The sequence below is a fragment of the Symphalangus syndactylus genome, chromosome 10, assembly GCF_028878055.3.
Source record: "Symphalangus syndactylus isolate Jambi chromosome 10, NHGRI_mSymSyn1-v2.1_pri, whole genome shotgun sequence".
Taxonomy (NCBI): domain Eukaryota; kingdom Metazoa; phylum Chordata; class Mammalia; order Primates; family Hylobatidae; genus Symphalangus; species Symphalangus syndactylus.
Genome location: NC_072432.2, coordinates 39,323,514 through 39,346,840, shown reverse-complemented (window position 1 = coordinate 39,346,840; position 23,327 = coordinate 39,323,514). Strand labels below are relative to the sequence as shown.

Sequence of the window (23,327 nt, the reverse complement as noted above, 5' to 3'; positions counted from 1 at the left end):
CGGCGTCTCAGCTTTTTTATTTATGAACCAAAGGTGATGATACACTTACCTCACAAGGGTGTGCTTTGTAATGACTGTAACCGGCTTTGAAAATGCATCGGACCCTAGAAATGATTCATAATAAGCAACTGCGTGCCTTCCTAAAGATCAACTTCTTCTGCCTTTTTTTTTTTTTTTTTAGCAAAGTTTAAATTTTTTTCTGTTTACTTTGTTTGATTATGATGTACACCAGTGTAGTTTTAAATGTTCGGGACCATTTTTTTTTCCTTTACAACTGCAGCTGCCCTCAATAGAGGCTTTAATGTTCATGAAATTATTGTTATGCTCACAACAATCACTGGCAATCAGAAATTTGTCCCCACACTGGCATCCTACATTTCCTTTCCCTCTAAGATACTGTGCTATCATTTCTCAAGACCGTGTTTTTTGCACAGTTTGGCTACTAATAACAACAAATAGAGATGAAGAAATCTAGTAGATTCCTAAGGTTCTAATGAAGAAGACACTGTCTCATTACTATTTCCCATGCTTTTAAATAATGTTGACACCAGGAAAAGGAGTGTATGCAGGCTGCCTGTGCCTGTGTGTTTATAGTGTTAATGAGGTCCAGAGCTGTGTCATACCTATTATTGAGTACATAATGGATGCTTGACTTGACTAACACCTAATTGAGGCTGTATGAGAACTCAAAGCCATTGCCTGTTCATATGTTTTGGTTTACCTGAATATCAGAAGTGATGAATGAAAGCTTTTGTCTAGTGGGCTTAGCTCTACTAGGTTTTAAAGTAGATAGAATTAACAGGCCAGGTGCAGTGGCTCACACCTGTAATCCCAGCACTTTTGGAGGCCAAGGCAGGCGGATCACCTGAGGTCAATAGTTCGAGACCAGCCTGACCAACATGGTGAAATCCTGTCTCTACTAAAAATACAAAAATTAGCCAGGCATGGTGGCACCTGCCTGTAATCTCAGCTACTCAGAAGGCTGAGGCAGGAGAATCGCTTAAACCTGGGAGGCGGAGGTTGCAGTGAGCCGAGATCCCACCACTGCACTCCGGTCTGGGTGACACAGCGAGACTCCATTTCCAAAAAAAAAAAATAATAATAAAAAACAGATAAGTGGATTTCTAATTACAGAGACTATCTACTGTTACTTAGACTATCCAAAATAATTCTGTTGATCGCATTGTTATTTTCTGCTGGTTAGAAGTCGTGTCAGGTTACCTTCTTTGAAGAGAAAAAGACAGCATAGATGTCCTATTTTTCCCCTTCCCTTCCCTTCCCCTCCCTTCCCCACCATTCCCCACCCTTCCCCACCCTTCCCCACCCTTCCCCTCCCTTCTGCTCCCTTCCCCTCCCCCCTCCTCCCCTCCCCTTCTCTCTCTCTCTCTCTCTCTCTCTCCCTTCCATCCTTCCTTCCTTCCTTCCTTCCTTCCTTTCTTTCTTTTCAGGGTGTTACTCTGTTACCCAGGCTGGAGTGCAGTGGCATGATTATGGCTTACTGCAGCCTTGACCTTCTGGGTTCAAGGGATCCTCCCACCTTAGCTTCCCAAGTAGCTAGGACTACAGGCATGGGCCACCATGCCTAGCTAATTTTTTATATTTTGCAGAGACAGGAGTGTCTAGTTATGTTCCCCAGGCTGGTCTCGAACTCCTGGGCTCAAGCGATCCCCCTACCTGGGCCTCCCAAATTGCTGGGATTGCAGGCTTGAGCCACCATTCCTGGCCAGATGTCCTATTTTCGTGAAGCTGTTATATAACAGCAAAAAATCAATGAGATTGGCAAGGAAATACCTATAGGACTGAAAGCCAGTGATGTTCTTAAAACTTTTTTTAAACAACAGGTTCCATTTTTATTAAATTTTCTGTTAATCAAAAAATTCCCTCTTGTCAACCAAGACTCATACTTTTACAATACTTATAGATGCTCTATTCTTTATGGTTTAGTTTCTTTCCATTTTTAAAATAGTTTTTAACAATTTTTCTTTATTTTTTTCAAGCACAGAGTTTCAGGAAAATCTCCATTTTTGTATATACTTTGTTGCATGTGTTTTATGACCATTAGTGTGTCTTTGCCTATTTGAGATTCTACCATGTCAAAGATTTAATGATTAGGTTTTTATGTATGTGTGTAAGTGGTTGTTTTTTTTTGTTTTTGCCAATCTTAAATATATAGAGCTGAAATTTTATGTTTTATTTCTCTATCTATTCTCTATTATTCTTTATTGCTCTTCAAAGGACTTGTAATTCCAAATTCATTTACAGAACTGAATAGAAACCATCCAACAAGTACTAAGTTAGTAATGGGAACTATGTAACCAGTGGAGGATATTTAAAGGACACAGGAAGTACAGGCACTTCCTTCCCCGACTGTAAAATCTGGTTGGCGTACTAAGTCATAGAAATATAAATAGTTCAGTACCCATATAAAGAGGTGTGACTAAGAACCAAAAGGATGCAGTTAACAAGCACCATAACCAGCACACATTCACATAATGAATGAGAGAATCACATACTTCCTTCCCTCATTTCATCCAGGCCTCTGTTCCAATGTGATCTCCTGAAGGAGGGCTTCCTTGACCACCCTATCTAAATTACTGTTTCCATTACTCTTTATCCCCTCACTCTGCTTTGGTTTTCTTTAGGCCACTTCATAACCCTAACTCTAAAGTTGCTGTTAAACATTATTTAATTAGTTGTTGATTGCCTCTACTACTAAAATATTAGCTCATTGATGATTTGTAGATAGATTGCTATCAAATATTTGGGGAAAACCCAAATGTAATTTTTTTTTCCCCTGAGATGGAGTCTCACTCTGTTGCCCAGGCTGGAGTACAGTGGCACGATCTTGGCTCACTGCAACCTCTGCCTCCTGGGTTCAAGCAATCCTCCTGCCTCAGCCTCCCAAATCGCTGGGGCTACAGGTGCGTGCCACCACACCTGGCTAACTTTTGTATTTTTAGTAGAGACAGGGTTTCGCTATGTTGGCCAGGCTGGTCTCGAACTCCTGACCTCAGGTGATCCACCTGCCTCGGCCTCCCAAAGTGCTGGGATTACAGGCGTGAGCTACCAGGCACCTGGCCAAATGTAATTTTTTTTAAAGTCTAGTCTCAGAACTAATAATGGAACGAATAGGAAAATTACTATATGCTAGTTGCTATGTTAAGTCATTTATATGCACTTATAGTACCTCATTGTATCTTCAAAACAATATTTTGAGGTAGATACACTTATTTTTCAGATAAGGAAACTGAAGCTTAAAAAACTTAAATAACTTTCACAAAAACACAATTCCATCGTTGGAGCTCTTAACCACTATATATTATTAACTAGATGGTAATTGGACCGTATAATAAGAAAGATCATTGAAATAGAAATAAACTGCAAAGTATGTGAAAAATTTATGTAGGTAGCATGTTGAGCCAACAACAAGATACTTATCAAAATGAATTTATCTTATAAAACTGAAATTCTGAAAAAATAAAATATATGGGATAAATCGATAGTCTTTAAAAATAACTCAAGGCTGGGTGTGGTGTCTCACACCTGTGATGCCAGCAATTTGGGAGGCCGAGGCTGGAGGATAGCTTGAAGCCAGTAGTTCAGGATGAGCCTGGGCAACGTAGTGAGACATCGTCTCTACAAAAAATAAAAAGCAATTAGCCAGGCATGGTGGCACATGTCTATAGTGCTAGTTACCTGGGAGGCTGAGATGGGAGGATTGCTCCACCCCAGGAGATCAAAGTTGCAATGAGCTATGATCGTGCCACTGCACTCCAGCCTGGGTGAGAAAGCAAGACCGTGTCTCAAAGAAAGAAATATGTTAATAGGTGGGAGTTGGCTGCTTGACATCTATAAAAGAACAACCTAGAATGACAATATTTGGTAATCCATCTCCAGCATTGTCCCAGGGACAGGGTGCCTTGGCACAAAAATACTAATCTCTGGTCCATTGGCCTTTGTTGGGGTTGGTTGCTTGAGGACACAAACCGTACAACTAATTCACCTTGTTTGACTTCCAGATTGATCAAGCAGCCATATGATAAACATATCTTCCCATATTGATTTACATTTAGGGCTGATCAGAAAACATTAATATCCAGACCACAATAGTTACATTGCTCAGAGTCCATTTTAAAAATGGTATTCGGTTTTCTGGTTTGTTGGCTTGTTAGAATTACCCTCTATGAGTTTGGCTAAGGGAAAGAACCCCCTCTGGACTGGATTTTCTCTGAGTCCTGAGACTGTGATGATTCTCTGAGGACATGCTATACTACAGGTATTGTCTGGGTAACTGACCATCCTTCCCCAGGAATTGCCATGAGCCTCTCTTTGTACTCCAACTATATCACTGGAGACCTGTGAATTAGGAACTCTTTTAAAATAGAGTTTAAATGGGGTCTTGCTCTGTCACCCAGGTTGAAATGCAGTGGCATGATCATAACTCACAGCAGCACTGGACTCTTTGGCTCAAAAGATCCTCCCACCTCAGCTTTCCAAGTAGCTGGGGATACAAGGCACATGCCACCACACCTGTCTAATTTTTAAATTGTTTTTGTAGAGATGAGGCCTTGCTATATTGTCCAGGCTGGTGTCAACTCCTGGCCTCTAGTCATTCTCCTTCCTCAGCCCCTAAAAGTGCTGGGATTACAGGTGTGAGCCGCCATGCTCAGCCTTCATGTATTTTAATAGCAAACTTATAGGAATTGCACAAAAGACAGACACTATTAAAAACATGTACTTGCTGTAGGACAACCCAGAAAAGTATAGTGAGTGGATAGAATCTATTGAATGATAAAAAACACTATAAATATCATTTAGTTGCCATCAATAATAAATTTACTTATTTTTGTAAAATCCAGATACTGGCATTGTCCAGAAAAATTTAACAGGTTTATTTGTAATTGTTATAAACTACTGAAACTTGCTCACTGAAGTATTTGACCTGCATTAATGATTAGTGCTTCTTTCATCTGTCTTTAAACACTTTTTTCTTTTTTTTTTTGAGATGGAGTGTCACTCTGTCACCTAGGCTGAAGTGCGGTGGTGCAGTCTCGGCTCACTGCAACCTCCACCTCCTTGGTTCAAGAAATTCTCCTGCCTCAGCCTCCCGAGTAGCTGGGACTGTGGGACTGCAGGCACCTGCCACTACGCCCTGCTAATTTTTGTATTTTTAGTAGAGATGGCCAGCCTGGTCTTGAACTCCTGATTTCGTGATCTGCCCACCTCGGCCTCCCAAAGTGCTGGGATTACAGGCCTGAGCCACTGTGAACCCTTATTTTAATTTTACAGTTTGAGAGACACCAATTCCCATTACCTACTCAGGACATTGCTTAAAAACATGGGATGTACTCAAATGTGACCAAGGAATTTTGAAAATTAAAAGATTGGGGCAGAATTGGAATTTTTAAAATTATTTTATTATTCTAGTTAGTTTTTTGTTTACTCTCTCCTTGGTGATTTTTATGAGACTGAGGCACTACCTACTGGCTAATAAGGCACCTTGATTTTTAAAAGAAAATCAAGGAAAAGAAAAAGTAAAGAAAAAAATTTTTTAAGGGAAACCTCTTCTGCTATTCTAATATATCCATGTGCCAACATTTTATGCTTTTACAATTATAGGGTGCAAAGAGTTTTTGTTTGTTTGTTTAGAGACAGGGTCTTCCTGTACTACTAGGCTGGAGTGCAGTGGCACAATCCTGTCTTACTGCAGCCTCTAACTGTGGGGCTCAAGCGATCCTCCCACCTCAGCCTCCTGAATGATGGCTAGGACTACAAACATGTGCCACCATGCCCGGCTCATTTTTTTTATTTTTTGTAGAGAAAAGATCTTGTTATGTTGCCCAGGCTAGTCTCGAACTCCTGGGCTCAAGTGATCCTCCAGCTTTGGCCTCCTAAAACTCTGAGATTATATGTATGAGTCACCCCCAGCCTGCACAAACAATTTTGAATTCTCCATTTTTTCCACATGACATCTTATTGCAAACATTTTGGACATTGCCTATAGATGGGATAACAGTTTTTAAACTTTTTTTTTTTGGAAAAATTTTAAACTTACAGAATACTTGTAATAGTAACTCTTCTTCTAAGCCCTTCTAAATTCACCAATTATTAATTTGTTGCATTGCCTCTCTTAATCTCATTACTTCTGAACCATTTGAGAGGAAGTTGCAGGCATGATGATCCTTTACCTCTAAATACTTCAGCATGTTCCTCCTATGAATAAAGACGTTTTCTTACAGCACCATAATACAAATAATGAAATCATGAAATATAATAGTAGTTTTATCTAAAATAAAAATCATAAAATCAATATTCGTATTTTGCCAGTTTCTTCAATCATTTTGACAGAAATACTACAAAAATAATATTGTATTCTTCCTGGTGCATCACATCATTGGTAACATTAGTGGCTTCAGAATATTCTACTGAGTGGATATATCACAGTTCCCTTAATCAGTTCCAAATGGTTACATATTCAGGTAATTTCCAGTCTTATATTATTATAATGTTCTAATGCATACATTTATGAGAAATGTGTTTTCCTATTTAGATGATTTCCTCAGGATAATTTTTCATCAATAGAATTAGTTTATAGGATACACAGTTTTGACTGTTTATACATAATGGAATTCATGTTGCTCTCCAAAAGTGTGGTATCGGCATGAGATTTCACAGCCAACTTATCAGTGTTGGGTGTTAAAGGAATTAAAAGAATGTATTGTTGGCCGGGCGCAGTGGCTCACGCCTGTAATCCCAGCACTTTGGGAGGCCAAGGCAGGAGGATTGCCTGAGCCCACCAACCTGGACAACATGGTAAGCCCCACACTCTAAAAAAAATGAAAATAAATGATGGATGATAAGGAGGCCATAGGCAGTTGTACCAATGAAACATCACAATCTCCTGCCAAGTTCCTGGACCTGAGCCAATTTTTAGACCCAAAATCCATTGACTGAAGAAGTTAAGCGCCAGGAGAAAGGAACTGTGGCAAGCAATGGGGTTAATGATTCCCCAGTTCTTCCCCCAAAATGATCTATGGCTGTTTACTTGTGCAACTGTATACTTTGTAAAGGGAAACACCCAAGCAGTTCTAATACTGCCGGACTCAGGTTTGACTTGACATTGATACCCAGAGCCTGAAGTACTATCCTAGCCTTCCTGTTTAAGTGAGGATATACGGGGTTCAGGTAATACATGAAAAGCAAAAAAAATGGAAGGTCCAAAATTCCTTAAATGTCTTTTAAGCAACATTAATAGGAGACTGTTATATACAGTTGACCCTTGAACAACACGTGTTTGAACTATGTGGGTACATTTACACATGGACTTTTAAAATATAAATATATTGCAAATTTTTTTGGAGATTTAGGACAATTTGAAAAATCTCGCGGAACCGCCATCTTCCAGTAATTCACCAAAATGACAAACACAAAGAGAAAGAGGAGAGGCACCCGATATATGTTCTCTAGGCCTTTTAGAAAACATGGAGTTGTTCCTTTGGCCACATATATGCGAATCTATAAGAAAGGTGATATTGTAGACATCAAGGGAATGGGTACTGTTCAAAAAGGAATGCCCCACAAGTGTTACCATGGCAAAACTGGAAGAGTCTACAACGTTACCCAGCATGCTGTTGGCATTGTTGTAAACAAACAAGTTAAGGGCAAGATTCTTGCCAAGAGAATTAATGTGCGTACTGAGCACATTAAGCACTCTAAGAGCTGAGACAGCTTCCTGAAACGCGTGAAGGAAAATGATCAGAAAAAGAAAGAAGGCAAAGAGAAAGGTACCTGGGTTCAACTAAAGCGCCAGCCTGCTCCACCCAGAGAAGCACACTTTGTGAGAACCAATGGGAAGGAGCCTGAGCTGCTGGAACCTATTCCCTATGAATTCATGGCATAATAGGTGTTAAAAATAAATAAATAAATAAAGGACCTCTGGGCTGTAAAAAAAAAAGAAAAAAGAAAAAGAAAAAAATCTCACAAACTGCATAGCCTAGAAATATTGAAAAAATTAAGAAAAAGGTATGTCATGAATGCATAAAATATATGTGTTAATAGATAGACTATGTTATTGGTAAGGCTTCTGGTCAACAGTAGGCTATGAATAGTTAAGTTTTGGGGGAGTCAAAAGTTATATGTGAATTTTCAGCTGGGCGTCTCATACCTATAATCCCAGCACTTTGGGAGACCAAGGTGGGTGGATCACTTGAGGCCAGGAGTTCGAGACCAGCCTGGCCAACATGGCGAAACCCTGTCTTTACTAAAAATACAAAAATTAGCTGGGCATGGTGTCGTGGACCCGTAATCCCAGCTACTTGGGAGCCTGAGGCACGAGAATCACTTGAACCCGGGAGGCGGAGATTGCAGTGAGCTGAGATCATGCCACTGCGCTCCAGCCTGAGCAACAGAGCAAGACGCTGTCTCAAAAAAAAAGTGTTTTAAATTTTGAAAAAATTAAATAAAAAAGTTATGTGTGAATTTTCAACTGCATGGGGAGCTGAACACCCCTAACTCACACATTGTTTAAGGGTCAACTACTGGGAAACCAACAGATGTGTCTTCTGTAATGAAAACCACACAGAATCTGTAGAATGTAGTGGTCACTGATTTTGTAGATTTGAAATGAAGAGGGAATAGCTGTTTTACTCTCTGGGAGAAGACTATCTGTAAGAGAAATAACATCCAGGCTAATGAAATTGGTAAGGTACTGGCCAGGCATGGTGGCTCACGCCTGTAATCCCAACACTTTGGGAGGCCGAGGCTGGCGGATCACAAGGTCAAGAGATCGAGACTGTAAGATACAATGAATTTCTTTGAACTTCTCTTCAAAGGTTTAGCCTGCTAACTTCCTTGTCCTTTGTTCTTAAACTCAACTTTCCTGTTCCTCCTTGCCCCTAGTTACTGTAAAACAGCCTACCCCCTTCCTGTCAGCTCTAATCAATAACTCACATCTTTTCCCTTGGCTACCTGCACCCATTGTTCCCCTGAAACTGCACGTCTCAAACAGTCTCACATGCTTTACCACTGTACTTCACGTCCCCCTTCCCTTCCATATTTAGAAAAATATTTGCAAGTAGCCAATCGGGTCAGCTCAGATTGTGCAGTCCGACCCCAGCCCATCGGGGAGGGACAAAGAGGTAGGTATTGCATTAAGGATATAAAAAACCCCTGGTCTCCTTTATTCTCTGTGCTCTTGCGATCTTGATTGACACAAGTGGCACCCTTCTTCCGAAGTAAATTGCCCTGCTGAGACAACTTTTGCCTGAGTGCTGGTTTCACTTTGTGGCACCGAGCATTTATTTCCAGAACATTTTTGTATCCAACAAGACAATTCTGGCCAACATGGTGAAACCCTGTCTCTACTAAAAATACAAAAATTAGCTGGGCTTGGTGGTGTGCGCCTATAGTCCAAGCTACTTGGGAGGCTGAGGGAGGAGAATCACTTGAACCCAGGAGGCAGAGGTCGCAGTGGGCTGAGATAGCGTCACTGCACTCTAGCTTGGCAACAGAGCGAGACTCGCCTCAAAAAAAAGAAAGAAAAGGAAGGAAGGAAGGAAGGAAGGAAGGAAGGAAGGAAGGAAGGAAGGAAGGAAGGGAAATTGGTGAAATTGGTAAGGTACTGACATGAGATTACAAAGTGCATTTTAGTCTAAATAAATAAGAAAGAAAAATAAGGTATTAGAGGAATCTGAGGCAAGAGAAAGTTGGCTGGAGATAGTTAAAATATTTCTAAGGCCCAGTCTCTTGAGATAGACCTGTAGCCAATGATTTACAAAATAACAAAAATGGCAAGGGAGTGAGTAAACAAGTGGTTCACAGAGCTAAAGGCAAGGCATGATGCAAGGTGTGAATGGAACTAGTAAGTAAAATGTGTTGCCTGGTATGTAGAATTTGATATTTGTTTTAACAAATTTAAAAACTGTCAGCTGCTACTTTAAGTGGAGACAGAATTTCCCTTTAGCACATTTTTATTCTGAGAAGAATCACAGTAGTGGCTGCTTTTAGTTATGTAAATGTATGGACAAAAGCGTAATTGCAAACTAGGGCTGTTGGTAGACTGGTCCACTTCTCTAATTCTCTCTTCAGCAGCTAAGTAGCTTGGTATTAGGATAGTCCTCTTGGACTAGTAAGTTTCTAGGCTTTTTAATTAATTCAAAGGGAAATGCGACAACAGAAACTACTTCCCCAATAATGAGTGGAAAGTACCAAAATTAAATAAATATAGCTGAGGTGTAATTTTAGGGAAGAACAATTGGATTGTGATTTTAACCAAGGAATGTAAAACTATGTGGTTGCAATATATTCTGCCTGAACTAAAAAAGTGCTTTAACAGAGGAAAGGAAATTGGTGGTAGTCTCCCTGTCACATTGAAAAGGATAGTCCAGAAAGATTTGGCTGTGTGTTGCCTGCACTACTCCAGGCCCTAGAATACAAATATGGTAACTGACTCATGGGCTAAGTATCTCCCTATATCAGACTGGGAAAGTTAGTGACACTTGCCATTATTGAATAGGTTATAAAACTCAAGAACAGGACAGGTGTGGTGGCTCATGCCTGTAATCTCAGCACTCTAGCAGGCCAAAGGAGCAAGATGACTTGAGCCCAGGGGTTTGATACTAGCCTGGGCAACCTAATTTTTAAAAATAAATAAATTTTTAAAAATAAAATAAATAAATAAATAACCTCAAGGACAACCTTATAAAATTAATCCTGATAATTGCTCCTAGATGAATGCTGATGAAGGTAAGTGAAGTCTCAAAACAGTACTAATCTCCCTTCTACCTCACCGAATATGTTTCTTTTCCTGAATTCTTTATCCTGGTTAATTATAAAATCATCTTCCAGTCACTCTTTTCCTAAAATCTTGTCATCATCTCTCCAATGATGGTCACTCTTTCATCCTCCACATCCAGTAAATCAGCAAGGTTTAGCAGTTATTATTTTTTTTTTCAAGACGGAGTCTCCCTCTGTTGCCCAGGCTGGAGTGCAGTGGCTCAATCTTGGCTCACTGCAACCTCCGCCTCTTGGGTTAAAGTGGTTATTGTGCCTCAGCCTCCTGAATAGCTAGGACTACAGGCACGCCTAACCATGCCAGCTAATTTTTGTATTTTTAGTAGAGACAGGGTTTCACCATGTTTCCCAGGATGGTCTTGAACTCCTGACCTCGAATGATCCACCCACTTCACCCTCCCAAAGTGCTGGGATTACAGATGTGAGCCACCGTGCCTGGCCATATTTTTAAGTTCTCAAGTATTCCCTCTCCTCTTCATTCTCACTGTCTTAGTGTAGTGGACATCTATAGATCTATAGTTCAGCTTTCTTTCTGTAATAATTGCAATTCTCATCTTTTGGGGACCTATTCCTTCTCACTCTAACCATGTGGTTCTACTGGGACTTGCCTCATGGTTCCCCTTACACCATTATTGGAGGCACATGACCTGGGTGGAAAATTAGAAGGAGTCATAACTGAGAGGGTGAATGCAGACACTTGACTTTATACAAGTCAAGGTTATCGTAGTGGTCATGGTGGATGACTCCTCAACAAGCGTTTCTCACAATGATTAGTCTAAGTCAGAAGTCACCATACCGTTGGCATTTAGGGTCAGATAATTCTTAGTTGTGGAGGTCGTTTTATGTATTGTGAGATGTTTAGCAGCATCCCTGGCTTCTATCCTTTAGATGCCAGTGCACCCTTTCTCTAAGGTGTAACAACTAAAAATATCTCCAGATATTGCCAAGTGACTCCTAGACAGTGAAATCATCTCAGGTTGAGAACTACTGGTCGAAACTATTTGTGGCAATCCTATTGCTTATTTCATTGGTCTCCAAAAACAGGCCAATGTAAGGTGTTAAAGTTTTGTCCACTAGAGGGCTTCTGGGAGGGTTTCCACAATCCTGAGAAAGTCGACTGGAAGTAAGAGCATTTTCTTGAGAGAAGTTGTTTTTATGTGAATACTTAAACTGGCTGCAGTCAACATGGAAAGGGAAATGGAGAAATAAGGAATGTAAAGTAGGAGATATAATAAATTTTACTCCTTAACTATTGAGGCGATGACTTCCCTGCATGAGCCTAAAACAATCTTATCTCTGTACTACCACTTATTTTTGGGTATATATGTATGTACTAAAAAAAAAATACACACGCTCAAATGGGAGTATGCTATACATGCTTTGTGTTACTTCTTTTTACATATTTGTAGGTGATGCTTTCATATAAGTATATAGAAAGCTGCCTAATTCTTTTCATTGACTGCAAATTATTTCATTTCACAGATGAGGAATAATTCATCTAACTAGTATCTTGGAGTCTTTTATGTGTGTTTTTTTAAAAAACAAAAACAGGCCGGGTGCGGTGGCTCACGCTTGTAATCCCAGCACTTTTGGAGGCCGAGGCGGGTGGATCACGAGGTCAGGAGATCGAGACCACTGTGAAACCCCGTCTCTACTAAAAATACAAAAAAAGTAGCCGGGCGTGGTGGCGGGCGCCTGTAGTCCCAGCTACTGGAAGAGGCTGAGGCAGGAGAATGGCGTGAACCCGGGAGGCGGAGCTTGCAGTGAGCCGAGATTGCGCCACTGCACTCCAGCCTGGGCGACAGAGCGAGACTCCGTCTCAAAAAAAAAAAAAAAACAACAAAAACAAAAACATTTTTTCTAATGCAAAGAATGGTTCCATAACTTCCCATTATACACAAGTCATTGGAATAGATTTGAGAAGAGGAATTATTAGGACGGGCGCCATGGCTCACCCCTGTAATCCTGACACTTTAGGAGCCCGAGGCAGGTGGATCACTTGAGCTCAGGAGTTCGAGACCAGCCTGGACTATATGGTGAAACCCCGTCTCTACTAAAAACACAAGAAAATTAGTTGGGCGTGATGGCACACACCTGTAATCCCAGCTACTCAGGAGGCTGAGGCAGGAGAATCACTTGAACGCAGGAGGAGGAGATTGCAGTGAGCCGAGATCATGCCACTGCACTCCAGCCTGGGTGACAGAGTGAGACTCTGTCTCAAAAAAAAAAAAAAAAAAGACGAATTATTAGGTGTGCATATGTGATTTTCATAGATATTATAAAACATCCTGGGAAGAGATTGAATTAACATTCTCATTATCAACATGTGGTAGCCTCATACTCTGATTAATAAATTATCAAACTTTGAGACGGAGTCTCGCTCTGCCACCCAGGTCGGAGTGCAGTGGCACGATTTCGGCTCACTGCAACCTTCACCTCCCGGGTTCAAGCGATTCTCCTGCCTCAGCCTCCCAAGTAGCTGGGATTATAGGCATGGGCCGCCATGCCCGGCTAACTTTTGTATTTTTAGTAGAGATGGGGTTTCACCATGTTGGCCAGGCTGTTTCGAACTGACCTCAGGCGATCTGCCCGCCTCGGCCTCCCAAAGTGCTGAGATTACAGGCTTGAGCCGCTGCACCCAGTCAGTTATCAACCTTTTTGTGCTTTGGTAATTTCATGAAATATTATATGCAATGTAATTTCAGTTTATATAATAAAACTTGTCAGAATGAAAATGGAATCATTTGTGTAAAACCCTGGTAAATGGAAGGCCTTGAAAGGAGGGTTTTTACGCATGTATGCCTGATAACAAGAACTATCACAAAAGATAGCAAAAAACACGACCTTACACAGAGGCTACTTCAACCTCACACAAAAAATACTTCTGTGAAAAATAAAAATACTTCTGTGAGCACATGTGCTGAGCAACTGCCTGTCCAACCTTGGACCGACACCATCCTTGTTATTGGTCTCTGTAGTCAAAGATAATTGTTTCAAAATAGTTATGTAATCCCCCTCATTTTTCATTGAAAAACCCTTTTACCTCCCAGAACATGCTCCCTGTATTCCCATTGCAAGGCTCAATCCCCAAAACTATCATTTTCTTTTATAGAGTCTGTCTCTGCCTGTTATTTAGATTGACATAATCTGGTGTCAAGAAGTGGGACCAAAGTGAGCTAACCTTGATGGATCGGTGACCCCTGAAATCACGTGAAGTTCCCACATTGAGTCCCTTTGAGCTCTCCAATCCTACAGCTCACCATTTCTGTTACGGTGAATCTCCTCTCAGGTTCTTGAACTCCCTCATTTTGGTGAGTTCTTTTGACTTTCTTTGGGCTTTGTTTTGGATAATGGCTGCCTTAATAAAGGACCTTGTATCCCTCTTGAGACTAGAAAATACATTATTTCTGACAAATCCTTTCTGGTACAAAGATATTTTATCTTTCTGGAGAGTATACTCTTCTGATTTCTATAAAATTTACCTCATGTATTTTCTGGTGAGTTCTCTTTTTTTTTCTTTTTGCATGCCCCAGCAGTCATTATACAATTCAGTGAGTCCTAGCTGAAATGTAAAAACACCTGAGAAACTAACCACTAAATTTGAGGCTTAAAAAAAAAAGGTTAGAGAGAGTTTTTTTCTTTTTACCAGCTGCTATAGGGATGTAACTCAGATCCAACCAGTGAATTTATGTTACTATATTTTACAGTCTCATGAATACATGTAAAAGTGAAAGCTGTAAGATCTTTGTTAACATATGTGTTTATGCATGTTATATGTTGTGTCTACGTGGTAAAATCTGGCATAATTGACCAGAAATCCCTTAAGGAAGCCTATTTAGATTGGCTTAGAGATAAATGGTTACTCATGTAAAATTATATCTAAAACTGTTGAAATATGTAGTAATTAACACAAATGCCTTTTCATTTATGTGACTTAAGTGAATCTTTGATAAATAAGCTGGTTTTAAATTTGTCAGAAAAATAGAAATGTTTTTAGAATTGTCAGCATACATTTTTGCCTGCATTTATTGTTCAGACAATTTTATATTTGTTCTAGCTGTTTTAAAGTGTCAGGATTCGACACACAGGTCATAAAACTATAATTCCAGCCTTAAAAGCAAAATGATCTTTGTGTGATGGTTAATACTGAGCGTCAATCTGATTGGATTGAAGGATACAAAGTATTGATCCTGGGTGTGTCTGTGAGGGTGTTGCCAAAAGAGATTAACATTTGAGTCAATGAGCTGGGGAAGGCAGATCCACCCTTAATCTGGTGGGCACCATCTAATCAGCTGCCAGTTAATATAAAGCAGGCAGAAAAACGTGAAAAGGAGAGACTGGCCTAGCTTCCCAGCCTACGTCTTTCTCCCATGCTGGATGCTTCTTGTCCTTGAACATTGGACTCCAGGTTCTTCAGTTTTGAGACTTGGACTGGGTTTCCTTGCTCCTCAAGCTTGCAGACAGCCTATTGTTGGACCTTGTGATCATATAAGTTAATACTTAATAAACTCCCCTATATATCTATAAACTCATATATATATATGTATGTATGTATATATGTATATGTATGTATGTATGTATGTATCCTATTAGTCTGTCCCTCTAGGGAACCCTGACTAATACAGTTTATGTCACTTTTTTTTTTTTTTTTGAGACAGAGTTTTGCTCTAGTTGTCCAGGCTGGAGTGCAATGGCGTGATCTCTGCTCACTGCAACCTCTGTCTCCCAGGTTCAAGTGATTCTCCTGCCTCAGCCTCATGAGTAACTGGGATTACAAGCAAGCGCCACCATGCCTGGCTAATTTTGTATTTTTAGTAAAGACAGGGTTTCACCATGTTGGTTGGACTGGTCTCGAACTCCCAACTTCAGGTAATCCTCCCACCTCAGCCTCCCAAAGTGCTGGGATTACAGGCATGAGCCACCACACCCGGCCTACTTTTTTTTTTTTTTTTTTTTAAGGCAGGATCTTGCTCTGTTTCCCAGTCTGGAGTGCAGTGACATGATTATGACTCACTGCAGCCTCAACCTCTCAGACTCAAGCAATCCTCTCACCTCAGCCTCCCAAATAGATGGGACTTTTTTTTTCTTTTTAATTTTTTTATAGAGATAGGGTTTCACTGTGTTGCCCAGGCTAGTCTCAACCTCCTGGGCTCAAGTGATCCTCCCACCTTAGCCTCCCAAAGTGTCAGGATTACAGGCATGAACCATCCTGCCCAGCCTATTTTTGTGCAACTTTTTGATGAATAAAACTAGTTTAGTATTGTTACTTTAGTGAAAACAGCTGTATCTTCTAAGTAATCAATAAAATATCCATGTACTTTAAGGTTCTTAAGGTGAACATCTAACATTCACATGCTGTAAAAATGGCTAACAGAAAGGTAACTTGAAATAATGATTAGCTCTGTGTAATATTTGTTTTCATAAGTAATCTAGGTATAATTGTTAAAAACTAAATTAGGTAAATGAAAAGGGAATAAGCATTTATAAATGAACTTTTCATATAATTTGAGATCTTAAAGTTATATTAAATAATTAATAGTTATTCATTAAATGTCTGAGTCATAGCCAAATAATATAAAATATAAAAACATTAATTACTGAACATAGATTCAAATTAATTTACTTTTGGCTTTTTTTTTCTTTTTTGAGACAAAGTTTCACCTTTTCCCCCAGGCTGGAGTACAATGGCGCAATCTCGGCTCACTGCAACCTTCCCCTCACAGGTTCAAGCAATTCTGCCTCAGCCTCCCAAGAAGCTGGGATTACAGGCGCCTGCCACCACACCCAGCTAATTTTTGTATTTTTAGTAGACAGGGTTTCACCACGTTGGCCAGGCTGGTCTTGAACTCCTGACCTCAGGTGATCTGCCCGCTTTGGCCTCCCAAAGTGCTGAGATTACAGGCATGAGCACCGTGCCTGGCTTTTTTTTTTTTTTTTTTTTGGAGACAGGGTCTCACTCTCACCCAGGCTGAAATGCATGATCACAGCTCACTGCAACCTCTACCTCCCAGGCTCGAGCAGATCCTCCCAGCTTAGCCTCCCCAGTAGCTAGGACTACAGGTGTGAACCACCACACCCAGCTAATTTTTTGATTTTTTTTTTTAAGCCAGAGTTGTGCTCTTGTTACCCAGGCTGGAGTGTAATGGTGCAATCTCAGCTCACTGCAACCTTCGCCTCCCGGGTTCAAGCAATTCTCCTGCCTCAGCCTCCTGAGTAGCTGGAGTTACAGGCATGCGCCACCACACCCAGATAATTTTGTATTTTTAGTGGAGATGGGATTTCTCCATGTTGGTCAGGCTGCTCTTGAACTCCTGACCTCAGGTGTCCGCTGGTTTTGGCCTCCCAAAGTGCTGGGATTACAGGCATGAGCCACCATGCCCAGCCTTTGATTTTTTTTTTTTTAAGAGATGGGGTCTCTGTATGTTGCCCAGGCTTGTCTTGAACTCCTGGGCTCAAGCAGTACTTTCACCTCAGCCTCCCCAAGTGCTAGGATTACAGGCATGAGACACCACACCTGGCCTACTTTTGGCTTCTTAAGTTTTAAAGAAAGAGAAAAGATATTTGGGCTTATTAATAAATATGTCCTGTTTCACGTTGGAAAATTGTTCTATGAGAAAGCACATGTTTCTAGAGATTATGAAATACATATTCATAGGAGGTTGATATATGTCAGATAGTTCAGAGTTTGCTTGCCTCCTGGGCTTTCACTAGAAATTAGGGTTACTGAGAGTTAAAAATTCTAATTAATGTATGTGATTCTGCATGCAAGATGTATAAGAAATTAAGTTATGTTTTTGGTGAGAAAAACTTTGAAGATGAGAATTTTTTTAAGGGAAAGAATAGTTTTGTCTAAATTCAGAGGTTATTTAAGGTTATTTTGAAAGTAAATTTAGAAAGAAGATAGCAGCAAGGCAGAAAGGAACCAGTAGGTAGAAGAGAGGCTTGCATAGAAAGTTATAGGTATGAAGATGTATTTTTGGAAAGGGAGGTTAAAAAGAGAAGAGGTTTTTTTTTTTGGTATGAGAGAGAATCTCAAGTGGTCAAAATCAAAAGAAAAAAAGTAAATTTTGTCCTAAAGTAAAATGACTGGTTGTTAAAGAAGGAGCAACTATAAATAGGACAAAACCAAAGGTCTGAGCAGGTCACAGACGGTCTGAGCTAGTTGTAAAATGTTTGTGAAAGATGACTCTTATGAAAGAAATTTTGTGTGTGATCAAATTGGCTAAAATTACACTTGGTTTTAGCCAAAAGGCTGAGAAGCGATGAAGTTGGCTAAAATTAAAAGAGAATTATTTATAAATATTTCTAAAGATTTTGATTTAATTATATGTATAATTAAATAAAAATAGCTACATATGTGTATATATACATATATATAAATATGTTATGGATACAAAACTAAAATTTTAGTTCCCTGTGTTAGAACAACTTTTTTTGGAGTATTGATCTGCTCTTCATAAAATTTTAAGAGGTTTTGATTTCTAAAATCGATTCTGAACTCTTTAAGTTTTTAACCATCTTCTGAACTAAACTTTTTTCTGTTTTATAGTCTCCATTTAATTTCCATAATTCCAGGTTAAAAATGCTATCTTCTTCATTGAGAATAGTAATTTAATTTCTCAAAATAGAGTTTTTCTTTGGAAGCTTTTCAGATTCATATCTCAGAATTTCAAATTTTGCTACATCTCACTGCATGTGATTTGCAGGTCAGGCATGATTACCTTCTGCTTCTCCTCTTTTTCTCCTTGAGAAGGTACTCTTTTTGTTTGGCTGGGGTGATGACTTTCGCCTTCAGCTTTTTGTCAGCTCTTGTAACTTTTTTCTCCAGTCCTAACTCTGCTGTTGTGACCTGACACCGAATATGTTTGTCCTGAAGGCCTAGGAGAGCAATGCTTTCCTCCAATAGAACTAGATTCTGTACTCTTGGCTTTTCTTGATGTATCTGAATTGTTCCATGTAACCAGGCAATTTCACATGCTTTTGCTTTTTCTAAGAGCCATATATTCTCCCTGCTCAAGGGACTGGTTTTCTTGTTTACTTCTATGACACAGTGTACACTCATAACCTTGGACATACACTCTTCCAGTGTCTGATTGAATTCAAGTATCTTTACATCAAATCTGACTTCCAGGTTATCTGAATGTGCTTCCCATAAAGAAAAGCAATCACAATGCAGGAGGTTTTTCTTTATGCTTTGGTAATTGGCCTAGGAAACAAAGATTGGTGTTTCATCAAGATAATTCCTGCGTATCACATTGTTTTTATTAGGTTTTTTATTACGTAGGAAAACTGAGCTTTAAAAGGGTTAAAGTTTCTTTATTTGTTTTGTTTTCTTTTGTTTTTGTTTCTATTTTGCATCTATATAATATTCTGTATTTGCTTTTGAAATATTTTAATTACCATTCTGGTTAAGTGAATGACTGTTATTTCACAATGACATGTGATCCCATTTTGATCAGATGTTTTAAACCTTTTGACATCTTTGGCAGGCTTCCTCATATCAAAGCTCTAAATTAAGTTTTCTTGACCTACAATTAACTTTGAGATTTTCCATTTGGAACTCTGGAGAGCCTCCAATAATGTATTTCTCACCTGGTAGAAATGTTAATAATTAGGCTTGTTAGATGTATTACATTGTTTGGGAAGCATTGTCAAATAAATGATGTTAAATCTTTGTTAAAGTTATATTTACACGAATATAATATTGATATTCTATATATTAACACTGTGACTGCGGCCGGGCGCGGTGGCTCACTCCTGTAATCCAAGCACTTTGGGAGGCCGAGGAGGGCGGATCAAGAGGTCAGGAGATCGAGACCATCCTGGCTAACACGGTGAAACCCCCGTCTCTACTAAAAATACAAAAAATTAGCCGGGCGAGGTGGCAGGTGCCGGTAGTCCCAGCTACGCGGGAGGCTGAGGCAGGAGAATGGCGTGAACCCCCGGGGGGCGGAGCCTGCAGTGAGCCGAGATTGCGCCACTGCACTCCAGCCTGGGTGAAAGAGCGAGACTCCGTCTCAAAAAAAAAAAAAAAACACTGTGACTGTTCTGAAGATTATGTAAAATTTCTGAAAGTCTGATGATCCTGATGTGTTGCTGTCAGTCATGATTCTGGTTGTTATCTTAAAATGATATATGAAACAGAAATAACTGAATTTCCTTGTCAATTGCTAAACTTTCATCAGATTTCTCACCCTGGTTATTCAAAGTCTCTGTCATCCACAATTTTGATTTTTCACTAAAAGTATCTGCATTCAGCTTGGGTATGGTGGCTCATGCCTGTAATGCCAGCACTTTGGGAGGCTGAGACAGGAGGATCACTTGCGACTGTAGGTTCAAGATCGGCCTGAGCAACATGGCAAGACCCTGTCTCTATTTAAAATAAAATAAAATAAAATAAATAAAAAATAAGAGCATCTGCAATCCGATTCATGGAAAGACTCTAGCAAATGCTCTTGAATACAGGTTTCTGATAACTTTAAAATCAATGGTTCTAGTAAAAATTTACAGAATTCTAATGAAGAAACTGATGCGTTCATGAAACTGTTAATCAAGACCAAGTAAAACAAAAATTAATTACATGAGATTGTATAACTGAAAAGGATAATGTTTTTATAACTGTTATTTGAAACATTGTTGGCTCTTTACTTAAATGTTTTGTTTTCCAGATTTAAGGAAACTTTTTCTCATAACTAGCTATAGTTTATGGAAATTTGATAATGCATACTTTTGTAATAAAATTGGAAGAATTTACTTTTTCTTCCTACTTGATTCCTCCAAAATTCCGAAACTATTTGTATTTTAGTTTAAATTTTTTTAAATCAATAGTTTTGGCCAGGCGTGGTGGCTCACTCCTATAATCCCAACACTTTGGGAGGCCAAAGCGAGTGCATCACCTGAGGTCAGGAGTTCCAGACCAGCCTGGCCAACATGGTGAAACCCCGTCTCTACTAAAAAAAATACAAAAATTAGCTAGGCGTGGTGGTGGGCCTCTGTAATCCCAGCTACTCGGGAGGCTGAGGCAGGAGAATCGCTTGAACCGAGAGGCAGAGGTTGCAGTAAGCAGTAAGCTGAGATCGCACCGTGGCACTCCAGCCTGGGCGACAAGAGTGAAACTCTGTCTCAAAAAATAAATAAATAAACAAATGATAGAAAAATTAAATAAAATAGTTTGCATAAGTTCAATAAGATCTGCTCTCTTTATAACAGGATACAATTGAAGATGTTGGCTTTACTAGCAAGATTTTGACTGGGATGTTATATTTAAATAATTTAGGCCGAGCACGGTGGCTCATGCCTGTAATCCCAGCACTTTGGGAAGCCAAAGCAGGCGGATCACGAGGTCAGGAGTTTGAAACCAGCCTCACCAACATAGTGAAACCCCATCTCTACTAAAAATACAAAAATTATCCGGGCGTGGTGGCCCGTACCTGTAATCCCAGCTACTTGGGAGGCTGAGGCAGGAGAATCGCTTGAACCCAGGAGGCAGAGGTTGTAGTGAGCCAAGATGGCACCACTGCACTCTAGCCTGGGTGACAGAGTGAGACTGCATCTCAAAAAAAAAAAAAAAAAAAAAAAAAAAATTCATTTATAGGTACTGCAGGCAAAATCTGAAGTCTCTTTTGGTTTGGCTTCTTAGCCTCAAGTGGTTTTTAAATACGAGATTTCTGCCAGTCACAGTGGCTCGTGCCTGTAATCCTAGCACTTTGGGAGGGTGAGGTGGGCGGATCGCTGGAGGCCAGGAGTCTGGGGCCAGCCTGGACAGCGTGCTGAAACCTAGCTCTACCAAAATGCAAAAATTAGCCGGGCATGGTGGCACATGCCTGTAGGTCCAGCTACTTGAGACACTGAGCTGGTAGGATTGCTTAAGCCTAGGAGGTCGAGGCTGCAGTGAGCTGAGATCATGGCACTGCACTCCAGCCTGGGTGATAGAGTGAGACCTTGACTCAAAACAACCAAACAAACAAAAAAAAAAAACAGGAAAAAGAAAAAAGATGAAATTTCTGTGTGAAAAATAACTATTCTTCCTGTACTTCTGTAAACGATCATACCAACATCGATGACACTAAATTATTTTACAAATAATTTTGTCTTTTTCTGATTGTTTTTAGTAGAAATTGGGATGACTGGAAAGAAAGTTACGTGTTTTTGTTGTTGTTGTTTTTTGTTTGTTTTTTAAAAAAGCTATAATACACCTGTGACTAGATTGTAGCCCTGTATCATGGTTGACCACTGCTTAATTTGATAAACAAAATTGTAGCCCTGTGCAGTGTTTTGAGTTTTTGATATCTGCTTATAGACTAGATTAGATCCTGAATTCACCTCATTCCCACCAATATCTGGCTACAACTATTCAACTAAGTATAAGAACTGCTCTGTTTAGCCGGGTGCGGTGGCTCATGCCTGTAATCCCAGCACTTTGGGAGGCCGAGGTGGGTGGATCACAAGCTCAAGAGATCGAGACCTTCCTAGCCAACATGGTGAAACCCTGTCTATACTAAAAATACAAAAATTAGCTGGGCATGGTGGCACGTGCCTGTAGTCCTAGCTACTTGGGAGGCTGAGGCAGGAGAATTGTTTGAACCCAGGAGGCAGAGATTGTAGTGAGTCGAGGTCAAGCCACTGCACTCCAGCCTGATGACAGAGTAAGACTCCGTCTCAAAAAAACAAAAAAAAAAAAAAGAAAGGAATTGCTCTGTTTTTCAGGCCTTATAAGATGAAACTGAATAACTTTTAAGGGACAAATCTCATGCCTAATGTAAGGGCTTCCCCAAAAGTTCACTGGACCACCCAGTGCCAGGACCAAAACCAGGATGTGAATTTGACAGTTTCATACTGTAGATGGGTTTTCCCAAGACAATGGAATAAGATTCTCCATCATAATGAGACTCTTATCCCTATTAATTTTTTCTTTGCTTATGCCTACCTTTTGTCTTTGACAGGTGTAATGGAAATTTCACAATTAGTAGCTATTGCATGTAACTTGACAGAACCTGATCTAAGAAATCCTTTAGTTAATGGGTAACTTTGGCAACATCCCTAATACAACTTTTTGTTCATATTATACTAAGGGTCCTTTTTTCTTTTCTTTTATTTTGAGCTAACTCTCTCTGCTTTAATTCAACCAAGTCATGGAATGCTAAATAACAGGATTGCTACCTACTAGCTAAACAGAGATATCTGTGTCAACACAAACACTACATGCTGTACCAGGATAAATTCTTCTGGGGAAGTTGAGACCCAAATACACAAAATAAGAAAAGAAGCCATGGTTACAGCAGGTCTCATATGGCCGGGTGCAGTGGCTCATGCCTGTAATCTCAGCACTTAGGGAGGTCGAGGCGGGCAGATCACTTGAGCTCAGGAGTTCAAGACCAGCCTAACCAACATGGTGAAACCCCATGTCTACTAAAAATATAAAAATTACCCGGGCGTGGTGGCATGCACCTGTAATCCCAGCTACTCAGGAGGCTGAGTCAGGAGAGTTGCTTGATACCAGGAGGCGGAGGTTGCAGTGAGCCGAGATCATGCCACAG

The 23,327-nt window shown here is 40.0% G+C and overlaps 1 protein-coding gene and 1 pseudogene across 1 annotated transcript in view; one reads left to right on the top strand and one right to left on the bottom strand.

Moving 5' to 3' along the window:
• EIF4E (eukaryotic translation initiation factor 4E) overlaps positions 1–70 on the bottom strand; it is a 52,039-nt gene extending 51,969 nt beyond the window's left edge. The window contains exon 1 of the mRNA XM_063610225.1: positions 50–70. The gene's annotated coding sequence lies outside the window, so the exon portion shown is untranslated. The remainder of the gene's footprint in view (positions 1–49) is intronic.
• A 7,322-nt stretch (positions 71–7,392) lies between these two features.
• Positions 7,393–7,948, top strand: LOC129492094 (large ribosomal subunit protein eL21-like; annotated as a pseudogene).
• The last annotated feature ends 15,379 nt before the right edge of the window (positions 7,949–23,327 follow it).